General features: G+C 35.6%; 1 pseudogene; it reads left to right on the forward strand.

The window, feature by feature from the left end:
* The first annotated feature begins 11,678 nt into the window (after positions 1 to 11,678).
* Positions 11,679 to 14,716, forward strand: LOC105077425 (small ribosomal subunit protein eS27-like; annotated as a pseudogene).
* Positions 14,717 to 15,043: the final 327 nt, after the last annotated feature.

A 15,043-nucleotide genomic window follows, 5' to 3' on the forward strand; every position in this document is an offset into this window, starting at 1 on the left:
ACTTAGCTTTATTATAGTTTCTACTCTCCTAGAAATGGAATCTTAAACCAGTCAATTAGGAATCAGTTGATCAGCACCAGTTAGTTAATCTGCTTGATAGGCCCCTGTCATCCCCTAAAGGAAAGTAACCTTGCAATAACCAACCCGATTTTTTGTCTAGTCTTAACTTCCGTTCCCACTCTCTTCTACCTATAAAAGTCTCATTTTGTACAACTCAGAGCTCCTTTCTGTCTGCTAGATTGGATGTTGCCATAATCGAATTGAAAAACATTTGTTGCTCTTTTCATCCTGATCCCAGGAGGTCCTCCCCATCAGCTACAGCTGCAAATGGTCATCAAGGAGAATGAAGTCATGCAGTTCTATATGACACAGTCAAATACCAGTAGACAATCTACTGAGAACTTTGGTAACCCAAGGCAATGACATTTCATTTTGTTGGAGAGGAATGTGTGTTTAACAATAAAACATGTATGCTTTTCAATTAATGTTTGAATATAATATTTATTTAAGAAATCACTGTTTATACATTAAAAAATAATAAAGGGGCAAAGAGAGGCCATGTTTACTACATTAAAAAAAAGAGAAAGAGAGAAATCACTGCACCTATTTCATAGTAAATTTATTTCAGTAGCCACAGTTAAAGGGTTTGATAATACTAAGTCTCAGGATGAATATTTTAAATTGTCTTAAATATTTCTGACTTCAAATTTCAAATTTCTAATTTATGTAACTTGCTATACATGGTTTTTAAATTCAGAATAATTCACTTAAAATTATCTATAATACATCAACCAGAAGTCTATCCCTTTAGATACAGATATACCTGCACACACACCATGACAGTGTTTTTTAATAAAAATAGAAGCATGTTGCATACAACTTTGTAGTCTGCTTTTTCCCTTGTAACATATCATGACTAATTTCTCATGTCATTAAATATTATAATATTATTATAGCTGCATATTAAATCTTCATGTAAATGTATCACAATGTGTTTGGTCAATCTCCTGTTGGTTGTCACTGTTCAGTCTCTGAAATACATCTCAGTCTTTCATTATTAAAAAATAACTCTATGATAAGTACTTTTGTCTATAAATCTTTGCATTTTTCTTATTTCCTTAAATTAAAATCCCAGAAAGAGGACTGATAAGCAAGATTATGAATCATTGTAAGTCTTTTGAAATATATTGTCAAATTACCACCAATTTAGATGCTTATAAGCAGTTTTTGAAATTCTATCATTGTAAGTTCTTCCCTCATTTGAAAGGTATAAATTCTTCAGTCTAACGCTCTCCCAACTGAGCTATTTCGGCAACCCATTGGAAGATATAAATTCTTATTATTTTAACTTGAATTTCTTTCATTATTAATGAATCTAGTTGTTGCTGCATGTGTATAAAGCCATTTACATGTTTCTTTATAAAAAAAAACTCTTGCTTATTTTTATTCTAGGTTGTTTATCTTTTTCTACCACTTCACAAAACCTCTCTATTTATCAATGATTTTAAAACCGTTGTCATATATATTGCAAACATTTTTTTTTAATTTTTTGGGGGGTGAAAACATTTTCTGAAATCATGTCATGTAGGAAATTATCTTGATACAATGTGGCCTTCAGGTCCACTATCAGGCAAGCTATCACAGAGGTCACGGAACAAAAACATTCTCAGACCATAAATGTTTGTGTTAGGGAGTTTATCCAATCAATGTAAAACACACAGTGAGAAACAAGGAGAAAGAAAAGGGGTACATTAATATACTTAGGATTGGATGCAGTTGGGGTGAATGGGCCACACTACCTGAATCCTGGAGTATGCAGTACTCATGCATCTCTCTCTGCTGCTCCATCAGCTTCCTCTGCTTATGATGTGGTTATGAGAACCAGAATTGACGTTCAAGCAATCTGTAGAATGTTCCCTAAGCCACTGACACACCTACTCTATTGGAAAGATACAGAAACAAGTATTCCTGGCCACAGGTGCCTCGTTTACATCTAATGCCTCATGATTATTAGATTCCTCTCAGACCTTCCATTCCTTTTAACACTCATCTACATTTAACATAGACATGCTTCACTTACTAACCACTGATCTGTACATAATACATCTTAGTCCATTCATTTCATCTTTTCTTCTATAACAAAAGAAAAAATTATAACAGTTTTCTTTTCTTCTGTAACAGATCTGAGTATTTCTCAAACAATACCACAAGTACATATTATAAATCTCTAACACAGTTCTTTGACTGGTTAATCTGCTGCCATTTTACCAAACCTTCATAACTCACCTTGGAATTCAACTTGGCATCAGAAAACCTCCGGAAAGTCTGACCTTAACTTCTGAGTTTCATTTAATTCTCCTGGTAGTGAATGGCTCTGATTCTGACTGTTTCCAAGGTAACAATAAAAGGAAAAGGTTGTTTACCTGTCTAGATTTTCCCCTCAGTTCTAAGATTTGTACTTTTCCCACCCACTTAGCTCCTTATTAAAACTCCCTCAATGTATCTTTTTATTCCCTCTTGTTTTTCTTAATTTCTTTTAAAAAAAAAAAAAAGCAAAAGAAAATGTGGGGAACGGCAGAAGTGGAATCCCTTTGGCTATGTATTTATTTGAAGGTCTCAGCCCCACTTGGTCTGTCCTCAGGTCCCAGAAGTGTCCTCACTCATCTTCCTTTTCCCTCCCTGGAATTTTTGTGGCCAGCCTTGCCATGTATATCTCCACAGTAAGCATCCACAAAAAGCATTGCCTTTCTTTCCTGCTGTAGGTCCCAGAGCAATCCCAAATGAAGAGGGTGACAAGTGAGGGAATGGAAAAAGGGGTCAGTTGAGTAAGCAAGATGGCAGAAGTGTGTGCTGGGTGCTGGGACCCTGCCCTTAATCTCTCGGACATCTTCAGTAAAAAAGTCAATAATTACGTTCACTGATTTTAAGTGTGAGTGAGCTTGTTGAGGAAACCAAAGAGAAGGCTGAGGAACACAGAGCACGCAAGGATGCCTGTGCTCAGAGACTGGGAGGGTCCTATGGATATAAGGGCCTAAGAATTTGCAGAAGTCTGAGGAAGGGGGTTGGACTTTCACATGCCATCAGAATTTGAGCTAGTTTCACTGGATCTTGAGGGGCAAGAGTGATATTTGGCTGGGTTCCATTTAAATGCCCATGGAAGGAGAGAGATACCTGAGTAACACTGGGAGTATGAAGGCAGAAAAAGATGAAGGCACTGATCTTAAGTAGGTGAGATAGGTGGGAAGCAAGTTAGGATAGATGGATCTTGCTAAGTATTTGAATGGGGTTGTGGTTGAGGGAGAAACGTTCTAAAGATGTCAGTTTTCCTAGTGATAACAGGTGAAGTCATTTGTTGGAAGGAGAAGACAGCACTGAAGGAAGAATCTTGGCCATTTGGAAGTTTTACAGACATATAAGTGGTCATTGGATGAGTTTGGCTGGGGAAGGTGTATGGAGTTAGGGGACTCTGGATGGAACACTTTGGCCATCTTCGTGATAACAATCTAAATTTAAAAAAATACATTTTATCAGCTGCCTGGATTATCGCATACGTACTACATTTCCTTCTGGGTAAGAATAAGAAAGAATCACTTTGAGGACATATTCATCAAGAACATGATTCTTTTTCTTCAGCCAAATGAAAAGGGAACATTTACATATTACAGCCAGTATGCTAGTTTGTATCATTACTCAGAGATAATGATGTTCTTAAATTGTTGGTTTTGAGATCATGTCTATTTTTATATCCTAAAGTAGTTAGTGCTCCTGACCACAATTCGGGCACATGCCAAATTAGGAGATTAGACTTAACAGCTCTAATTATGCTTTCTGGATTTGATTAGTGCTGGGGATTAGTTTCTCATTTGATCATTTATCTTAAAAGATTTCATAGCTTAAAACTGTATGTTTTCTTGGCTATTTTTTATGTCATGTCCATCATGTAAACTATCATTATACTTTCCAACAGAGCATTCTGCATTAATGATTTGTCGTTGTTACTTTGGTAAGAGCTCCTGAATACTAAAAGGCAAGTGTTAAGAGCTATGTCAAATTCCACTCTCTGGGGTCATCAAGGCTGTATATTCTTATTTGTTGGTTTCATTGTTCTCTTCATGTGCTGGAAAGTATTAGCGCAGCTTATGTTTAAATTTATTATTTTTCACTCTACATGTGTGCTATAATTATTTTTCAGGGAGGTATTAGCATGTATTAATAGGATATTAATATCTGGCTTAGCAGATTTATCTTTCTAAATTTAGTCAACTCATTGCTCACTTGGCATGAGTATTTCTCGTCTTTCAGTTGTGTAATTGATATTTAAAACAACGTTACAAAAGACTTCACTGGCAAACTAATCTTATTTGCATGCCAATCAGAGTATAATTGACAATTATATTATGAGATTTTCTTTGAATAATGTAAGAGTTAGATGACATAAGAAATGGGAAAAAATAGGAGTTTAAAAGTCTCAGAAGGAAACAGAATCAGAGTTGGAGGAAACCTGAGTCTATTCTCCCTTGTACAGTAAAGGATTTTCTTACTGATAGTCACCTATTTGAATTCATTCACTGCCTAACAGCTCTGTGCCTAAATATTATGTGGTTTCAATTCAGAGAGTATCTATTATTGTCAACTGACCTATATCTGTATAATGAAAGAAAGCCAAAATAATTATAATCAACAAAACTGCAAAAATCCTTTTACCACAAGACATCAACTACCCAAGGTCTTCTGACTCTTTCAATAAATTTAGCACTTTATAATACCATGGTACATTTTAAAGACATAATCTGTACATGTAAATAAACAATATATAATAGTTTATGACACTTCTATTTAATGTTTTTTCCAACAGGTATTTCAAATGGATATTTTTAAATACAGAATAATTTGCACTATATCATAATGTTTTCTTGTATTATACCATCACTTGTTTTACCAGTCCTAAGAGCTTGGTCATTTTGACAAGGTTGGCTTTCCAGTAGAATGCACTTACAAATATCCTGGGATATTTTTTTTTCCTTTCTTTTGCATTATTTTCTAGATACATACATCAAAAGTAGACTTAACCAAGTTAAGAGAAACTTATTTGATTTTTATGACTTTTGCTTAGTAGTATATCAGATTGCTCTACAGGTTAAAAAAAATGTAAAAGGCATCTGCTCCCCCAAAGCCCTCACTATATTGGGTTTTTTATTTACCTGGTACCTCCTGATTATTTACAGTGGCATCTCTTAAACCATCAGTAATGCTAAAACTTTTCTAAAGGTCAAATATTTATCAGCTGCCTAATATTTTGCCAAAAATTCACTGAATCTTACAAATAGACATTATTGTCCATAGGCAGCACAGTGGAGTGGTTAAGAGCATGGACTCTGAAAGCCAGATTGCCATCTGTGGTAAGCTTCTTTTTTTCTAACTGTAGCATAGTTGGTTTATAATGTTGTGTTAATTTCCGGTGTACAGTATAGTGATTCAGTTGTACATATATATATTCCTTTTCATATTCTTTTTCATTATAGGCTGTTACAAGGTATTGAGTATAGTTTCCTGTGCTGTACAGTAGAATCTTGTTGTTTATCTGTTTTACACATTGTGATGAGCTTTTAAAGCAGGCCTCCCCTAAATCAGGATTGCCTATCAAATTAAGTATGATTTCAAAGCCCACAACATTCAAAGCCCAAAACAATTCATCTTTATGCATTCTTTTTTTTTTTTTGGAGGGGTTGTTATTATTTTCTAACAATTATTCAATATATCAAGCAAACCTATAATTAGCTATTTCCTAAGCATCCTTGAAGACTTTCAATAACTGTAATCTACTGTATAATGTAAACTTCACCTAAAATATCTTCTTCATTACCTGTAGGAAAAATTTCAGTCCTTCCTTAAATGTCCATCTCATATTTCCCCTTCATCTGATCTTCTCAACCAAATGAGAATATTCTCTACCCTGAAAGTCCCCTGTGCTTTCTTTTCTTCTGGGGCAGTTAAAATATTCTACCTTCCATGATAGGTGATCCTCTTAGTGGATAGTTAGCACCTTTAGGAAGCCTAGCTCTTTGCTTTACTTAGAACAGACTGGTTTTTTTTTTTTTCTGAGATAAATGACAAGTTGATCGATCTACACCAAAGCCTTATCTCATCTATGCTATAAAAGGTGAACTGGAAAATCTAGGAAATTTCCAGGTAATTTAAAACAATATTTTTGAGTTGAGGATATAGCACTTTCCTAACCAAAACCTTCGAGTGGCTACACTTTTCTTCAAGTCTTTGCCTTGTTTCTACTATGAAGATTTGACTTCCATAGTTTCCAAGGTTGAATCTCAAAGTAATTGACCCTAAGGCCTTGAACTAACATTGACAGAAGCAAGAAATTTACCAGCAACTTCATTGCACTGTATGGAAGGAGTTTCAAACCCCTCAGTCCTGGTCTCGGTGTTCTCTCCACAGTGACTGGGCTCCTCCTCCAGTTGTTTGCTGAGCCCCTTCAACTTACTTGCCTTGCTTTGGATTGACTGAGACCCCCCTAAAACTTCCCATTCTATTCTTCCCCTCTTTTAATATGGAAGTGATATTCTCTATGTTGATTTTTAAAGGGGTTATCCTAAATAGTTAATGGAAATACTAATAAAAATCTGAAGGTAATATTTTTACCTACTTCCCAATACACAAGGACCTTAGAAGGTTTTCATTTTCATCACTCTCCTCAGTTACATGCTATTATTATTGCCTAATAATCTCTCTTCTCTCTGACAATAAAAAAAAAAATCATCTCTTTATCTTTGAAGCACTTTAGATTTACTTTTCTGGATCTAGGCATGAATTTATTTTCCTTACCTGCTGGGAAACCTGGAGCTTCCTGAATCTGAGAATTGGTATCTCTCAACAATTCAGGAAAACATGCAACCATTGTTTCTTGTATTACTGCCTATTTCTCCTAACGTCTTTCTTTCCTTCTTCTAGAACCCTGACTTTGTCCTCAATTTGCTTTTACCTCTCTATATTATTCTCCATCTCTTAGTGTCTCTGAGCTTCATTTTGGGTAAGTGCTTTAGATGTTTTCTCCAGTTCACTAATCCTTCCTACAGCTTTGTCTAATATGTTATTTACCCAGCCACTGAGTTTTGAATTTCAAGTATTATATTTTTCATTCATTCATAGACCTTTCTTTGGTTCTTTTTCAGATCTGCTTGTATTTTTTTCTAGTCTTTACTCATGTTTTCAAGTCTCTTCTTTTAATTCTTTAAACATATTAACCATGTTATTTTATATTCTATATCTGACAATTCTAATTTCTGAAGTCTTCGTGGATTTAATTATACTTACTGGCTTTTTTCCTGATTTGTACATATATTTCTTTCTTTTTCCTTATGTATCTTGTGATTTTTGACTTTGAGCTTGTGTTGGATCTTTGAAGAAATTATTTGAAGCCTGGTTTGAAGTTACATTCCTCCAAAAAGGATATGGGTTTGTTTCTATGTCACCAGGGGGCACTATTAACCTGGAACAATTTGAGTTTGCTGCTTGATGTTTTATACCATGTAGGTAGTGGGGTTGCCAAATAAAATACAGGACATCAGTTAAATTTAAATTTCAGATAAGCAACAAGTAATCAGTATTGCAATATTTGGAACATATAGTAAAAAATTGTTCATTGTTTATCTGAAATTCCAGTTTAACTGGGCATCCTCTATTTTTATTTGCTAAATCTGGAAACCATACACATAGGTACCTTTAATTTGGCTTTAAACCCATGTAAGGATTTGTTTAAGGTTATGAAGTCTCAGGGAATTTTTCTTCCATTCACCCAGGGCAAAGGTTGAGATGGGTAAATTTGCAATGTCTTCTTTCAGGTGGATTTATTTCTAGCTCATTCATATTATGTTAGCATTGCTCATTAGAATCTCAGATCTATGCAGTCATCTCCTATAAATCCTTGGTTTTATCTGTTATCCTCTGCACACCATGTAATTTTCAAAATGTGAACTCAAGTTCCCTTAGGTTGACCCTTAGGGTGAAAACCAACTTTACAAATCATTTACTTTTTAGGACTATTTTCTTTTCCTTTTTCTTTCTTTGTTGTTGTTCCTATAGATTCCTTATTGTCCTGCTAGCTCCATGAAACATTAAAAGATATTTCTATGTAGTTTATCCAGTACTTCTAGTTGTTTTTGGCAGCAGGGGATCAAGGAGATGGTGATGTGAGAGGGAGTCACTCAGAGTATCTCAAATGATATCCTATCAGAACCAGATGTCCTTCAGTCCTTTGTTCTTGCTAACGCTGAAATCTGGCATGTTTGGTGTCTCCTCCAAATTTCAATATTCCTTGCCAGCTGGTGGGTGTAATCAGAGTAGTCAGTATCATTTGACTTTACTTTCATACTCTGCAAAGACATGATCTGTCGGGTGACAGAACGTGGAAGCTGGCTCTGAGCTCTATCTAATGACTTGGGGTCTCCACCACATCTGTTTCCTACTAGTCAGTGCTCTTTCTCTGAAGTTAGAACCTACTTCCCGGTGCCCTAATCTCTTGAGGAATTGTATAAAACATAAGTTGATCTAATGTTGCTACCACCACCACCCCAACTCGTCTTCTGAGTTAGCCCAAAGAAATCCTATTCTTATTGGTGTGTCTTAACTGCAATTTCTGGAACCACAACTGAGACTTCTCATGGGATTATCCTTAGATCATTTTTCTCGTTGCCTTTAGGAAGACCAGTTTTCCGAGCACCTTCATGGGTGAGTGACCAGCAGCATATTTCTCCCATCAGTCTCAACATTAGAGTTTTAGCTTGTCCTTCTTCTAGGACCACCTAACACTGTACATTCTTAGTACCAATGGTGTACTGGAGCTACCTTGTACCAAATTGCAATAGCCAAATGTTGAACTTCAGGCATTTTGACAGCTAGTGATTAAGCCTAATTATTATCAAAAATTAAATTATAGATACTTATAATTAAATAAATTAAATTTAAAATGATGGTAAGTATAAAACCCTTAGGAAAAGATGTAAGGATCAATCTTTGTGCCTTGGCTTAAGCAATGATTTCTTAAATATGACACCAAAAGCAAAAAAGAAAAAGAAAAAAGTAGGTAAATAAGACTACAACAAAATTTAAAGGTTTTGTGCTTCAAAAAACACTATTAAGAAAGTAAAAACACAACCTGTACAATGGGACAGAAATTCTGCAAATCATGTATCTGGTTAGGGACTTGTATCCAGAATATATATTTTTAAAACTCTTATAACTCAATAATTTTAAAAAGACAAAAAACCCATTTAAAAGATAAATGATTTGAATAGACATTTGGCCAATAATCACATGAAAAACTCCTCAGCATCATTAATCATTTAGGAAATGCAAATCAAGATCATAATGAAATATCCACTAGGACGGCTATAATCAAAATACAAACAGTAACAAATATTGTGGAGAAATTAGGAATGTCCAGAATAAGTATATTCATAAAATCAGGAATAGATTTGTGATTGCTGATAGCTGGGTGGTGTGGGGAGGCAGAAGGGGTGATGACTGCTAATGGTTACAGGGTTTCTTTTTGGAACGTTGAAAATGTTCTAAAATTGGATTGTGGTGATGGTTGCACAACTCTATAAATATACTCATAATCATTCAATTGTATCTTTAAATGGATGAATTGTGTGGTAGGTGAATTATGTCTCAATTAGCTGCTAATAAAAAAAAGCAAGGTAATAAATATTCAAAACACACCATTTGCTAATTGTTTTATATTTCCTGTGCTCTTGAGGTTATTTACTAAGAGATGGTGTCCAAGTGGCCCCAAAACATTGGACCAAATTGTACATGATGTTAAACTAGCAAGGACTGTTTCTCTCAACTAAGATCTTGTTTATTTCTTTATAGCAGACAGCCAGATGGCAGTGAGTGATAATACTGTGTACTAATCCCTTAAGAAGACTCACTTCTTGAAGATTTAGATGCAAACAATAATCATCTGCACCATTATAAGAAATATAATGATGCCAGGAAAAGCTTCATGACAAATGAAATGGCTAGAATATGGTATACATACAAAAGATCTAATGAGTCACCCTGCAGCATCTGATCAACATGTATTTGTTGAGAATTACAGAAGATAACAAAAATGAATTAGTTCCTGTTTCTGTATGCAGTCAAGGCTCATGTCAAGAAAATTGAAAGCAATTTAAATATTTAAAGCTAACGGCATTTAATATAAAGAAGTAGGTATTACAAACTTTTGAAAGGGTTAAGGGGTAAAAGTCAGAGGAGCTGCCACCAGCTTTCAGATTCACTAAAACTGAATCAAAATTTCTTGCTTTCATGTAGAAATCAGAAAGGTACAAGAGACTGAACTCAATAATCATGGTTACCCTGCAGCCTTGAGATGAAAGGCTGGACAGAAAATATGGAGGTTGCTTCAAAATAGTCATATCGTAACCTCACATGTCCACCACCACTGCCAGAGAAAGAAAAATGGCTTCTCTCTCTCTTCTGACTTCCAATTCATGCATATGTCCATCTCCCTGGCGGAATCTAAACAATGTATGGCAAGGAACTATATGAAAAATGTAGTTATTCATCCAGCCCCTGCAATGAAGGGGAGAGTATCAAAGAGAATGGAAATGGTGCTAAGTACCAACAAATAAGATATGACTCATTACGTTAAGGATAGTCAAGTAATTTTCTGAGATTAACTATACTATGAGTTAGACATTGTTTCTTAGTAGGAGAGGATGCAGAAATTCAGTCTTCCCTTGGGTAACTTGACATGGCTTGAACCACTGGACTCCTAGGCAGTTTACCAAGTTAGCAGGCCCTGGGTTGTTAAGAGTCTATCTCCCACCCGCTGGCACATATCTTAAGAAACATAAAGAGTACTTGTGAATTCTTCTCACTTGTTCCAATCATCATTACGTCACTAATGAATATAGTGGGCCAGTGTGAAGTCTTGTGGGATGGCAAGGCTATTAAGTTTCCTGTGGATGATGATAGAGAGCTGGAGGTTTGATATAGCCCCGGGACAGGACTCTTGTGTACTGCTGGGTAAAAGCGAGCTGTTTCTGATCTTTACTTATTAGTATAGAACAGAAGTCAGAGAGAACTAGAGCTTGTAGGCTGACCATTTTTCATTTTGTAAACACAGTTTAATGGAATCTCACCCAATTTCCATTCATTTATGTAGCATCTAAAGCTGTTTTCACATTACAGCAGCAAACTGAGAAGTTAGGACAGAGACCTTATGACCAGTCAAAATATTGCCTTCAAATTAAAGAGAAATAGCAATAAAACAAAGTTTTAAGTTTACTTCTAAAAGTAAATACTAAAATTATTTATGAGTTAACACAAAATACTTTCTCTGAGATTTGAAATAATCAATAACTATTTAAGTGGACTTTCCTTCTTAGTCTTCACATTTTAGTATAAAGTGGCCAGAGGTGTGCTGCTTTCAACCTCTGATAAAAAAAAAAAAATTAAATTAAATTAAATTGAAAAGACTGTTTACAAAAATCTATGTGTGTTCTTTATACAATCGTACAAGGTTATTTGTAAGTTTTTTTTTTTTGAGTGAAGGTAGATTTATTCAGAGAGATACATTGAAAGGCAAGAGAAAGGCCACGAGGTATGGGGGTTGGGTGCTCAGATTAAAAGTAGGTACACATTCCATAGACAGAATGCGGGCCGTCTCTGAAGAGCGAGGGGCGGCCTGTAATATTTGATTGACAATCCATGATTACTTCCAATGAAGGACATTTTAAAAAAATGTTTTTTGTTTCCTATTCTTAAAAAGCTCCAGTGCAAATTTCAGCACAAGTCAAGACCCTCATCTAGAATTCACTGGGTTGGGGAGGGTATAGCTCAAGTGGTAGAGCACATGATTAGCATACACAGAGTCCTGGATTCAATCCTCAATACCGCCTCTAAAAATAAATAAACCTAATTACCTCCCCCTACCAAAAAAAACCCCCTAGAATTCACTGCAGGTCACTCTTGAAATGACCTGAATGAAGGGGCTGGCCTACAGTGTAGACCCAGAGGTCTGTGTTTATCAAGTAGAGTTAACACTCTCACTCTAAAGACAGTGGCAAATGTTGACTCTCTGACCTTTTAATGTGTACTATCAGTTGCAGAAGTTTTTCTTATATTTTTGAATTCTCTTTTCTCCATAATAATTGCAATTATATAATGCTTCATAGGGTTAATAACTATTTTCAATATCCATATCATCCCAGAAAGTTTTTTCTTCTCACATTTAATAAAGAAACTGAGGCTCAGTGAATCAGTGAATCACTCAGCTTCACAGAGGAAAGGACTAAAGGAAACAAATATTCACCAAGCATTTACAATATTGTAGGCACCCTCTTAAGCCAGAACACATCTTGATTTTTAGACTCTAAGTCCCGTATTCTTCCTATGACAGTTTATTAATTCACATTATTATGAGTACTGGCGATGGTAGGCAGTGGTGGTGGTAACTTTTAAACACATAAAAATATACCAAGCACTGCCCACAAACTGAAAATAAAATAATGAGAGAAAGAGATACAACTATAAAACTTCATGGCAAATGCTGTTTTAAAAACCATTGAGTATTCTTCAATATAAACAAACAAACAAATAAAAATTTAAAAAATAAAAATAATTGAATAAATGGCATTAAAAATGTTTATATTATCAAATTAAGAACAAAGCTGAAGGAAAGAAAGTACTTTTTATGAGTTTATCTGTGACATTCTGAAATACCTAACCATGGGAAGTTGTAAAATGTCTCTGGATTATTTGATGAAGATGATGATGATGATGCAAACTTATCTTTTGAGAATGAGTCAAATACAGTCCTGCTTAAAGTCAGCAGCTGTATGAAATGTTTCCCTCCTAGTCCTGTTACTCTACTGTCTCTAATAGCAGGATGTTTTCCCCCGACTTTAACATTTTATAAATCTGTTGAGAAAGAGTTGTAATATCAGATCTGGTAGTACTTCTCGAAGTATCTGTCATTGAGTTCTGTGCAAATATGCAGCAGGTGTAAGATGCCTTTCTTCAGCTTCTTGCTGTGGCTACTTGCTATTCGATTCACCAGCGTTATTCACTTACTAATTTATCTCATTTATTATACACACCCTACATGCTAGATTTGTGAAGAATATAAAATAATTCATTAAATCTTCTCCTGTGGGATAGATTTTGAGTGGTCTAGGCAAAACCAGTGCTAGCGGTACATAACCTTCATTAGAAAGGTTACATAATATACAAAGGAAACTAAACAAGCATCCTTTTGCCATCTAGGACAGGGGTCAGCAGACTTTTTGTAAACAGCCAGACTGTAAATATTTTAGGCTTTGCAGGGCCATAAGGCCTTTGCTGCAACTACTTAACTCACCATCATAGTGCAAAAATGGTCGTAGATAATTTGTCAATGAGTGAATGTGGCTGTGTTACAATAAAGTTTTATTTATTGACACTGAAATTTGAATTTTACATCATTTTCATGTCACAAAATATTATGATTTTGATTTGTTAACAATCACTTAAAATGTAAAAACCATTCATAGCCTGCACACCATGCAAAAAGAGGCCATGGACCATGACTTGTCAGTCCCTGATCAATGAGATTACCATCTATGAAAAAAAACACAGTTGTAAATGAACATGTAAGATGCAAGCAATGTAATATTAAAATAAATACAAAACTGAATGCCAAATATTTAAAATATTTTCATATCAAGAGTTGGAAAGATGATACAGTGTTATGTGGGGTCCACAGCTAGTAAAGGAGACCTAGCTCTCCTTAGACGGGTAATTTCAGCAATTGGTGGAGAAGGAATCTGAATGACTGTGTATGACAGATGGAAAATAAAGATGTGGTACCTTCAGACTTGTCATGGTTCTTAGCCTTATGTTGTCTGGAAGGTGTATCATTTCCCATACAACTTTCTATTCCTGGCTTCTTTTTTTTTATTTTTTTAAGTAACTGACCTGTGTATTAATCGGGTTTTCTGGAGAAACAGAACCAATTAGGAAAAAAAAAAAATATATATATATATATACACACACACATATGACTTTTTAATAGGGAGTTGGCTCACCTAATTATGGAGGCTGAGAAGTCCCATGACCTGCAGTAAGCAAGCTGGAGACTTAGGAGAGCCAGTGGTATAGCTCCAGTCTGAGTCTGAAGGCCTGATAAGCAGGAGAAGCAGTGATGTAAGTTCCAGTCCAAGTCTGAAGACCTAAGATCCAGGAGAACCAATGGTGGAAGTCCCAGTTCTAGAGCAGAAGACCAGTGCTCCAGCTTAAACAGTCAGGCAAGAAAAGCACATTTTCTCCTTTCCTTCACCTTTTTCTTCTGTTCAGACCCTTAATGGGATTGTATGATAGCCATCTACATTAGTGAGGTGTGATATTGTGATTTATAATAAATATAGTTTCCAGTGGGGATGATCTCTCCCGTAATAACAAGCCTCTTGCAGAGGATCTCATTCATCCCTCTCCAGAAGTGGAGAGGACAAAACACAAGAAGCAGCACCTGGTACAGAGCCCCAATTCCTACATCAGAGATATAAAATGACCAGGATGCTATAAAATCACCATCATCTATAGCCAGGCATAAATTGTAGTTTTGTTTGTTGGCTGCTCCACTTTCCTCTGCCAGGCTACAGGAGGAAAAGCAGGGTTTATGGAAGGATGCTCCTATAGATGGAAGCAGCACTAAAAGCACCCTGAGTGGGAAACCATCCCAATGAACGCATTTTAGATTTAAATATGTGTGTGTGTGTGTGTGTGTGTATACGTACATGCATATATATATGGGGGGGAGAGACAGTTTGTCCCCATTTCTGGCATGGAGCTCCCCAAAACATTGAAATTTCCTGAGCGATAGGTAAGAGAAAGAGAAAGAAAAAAGGAATCTTTTGTTATAATATTTTGTCTCTAGTCCTCAGTTCTTGAAGTTGCTTCAGAATCATAAAGGTGAAATGGATGTCTTGTTATTCACAACAAGCCCCTTTCAATCACCATTGAGTTTGTTAATGATGTGACT

This window comes from Camelus bactrianus, chromosome 8 (genome assembly GCF_048773025.1).
Source record: "Camelus bactrianus isolate YW-2024 breed Bactrian camel chromosome 8, ASM4877302v1, whole genome shotgun sequence".
Classification (NCBI taxonomy): Eukaryota; Metazoa; Chordata; class Mammalia; order Artiodactyla; family Camelidae; genus Camelus; species Camelus bactrianus.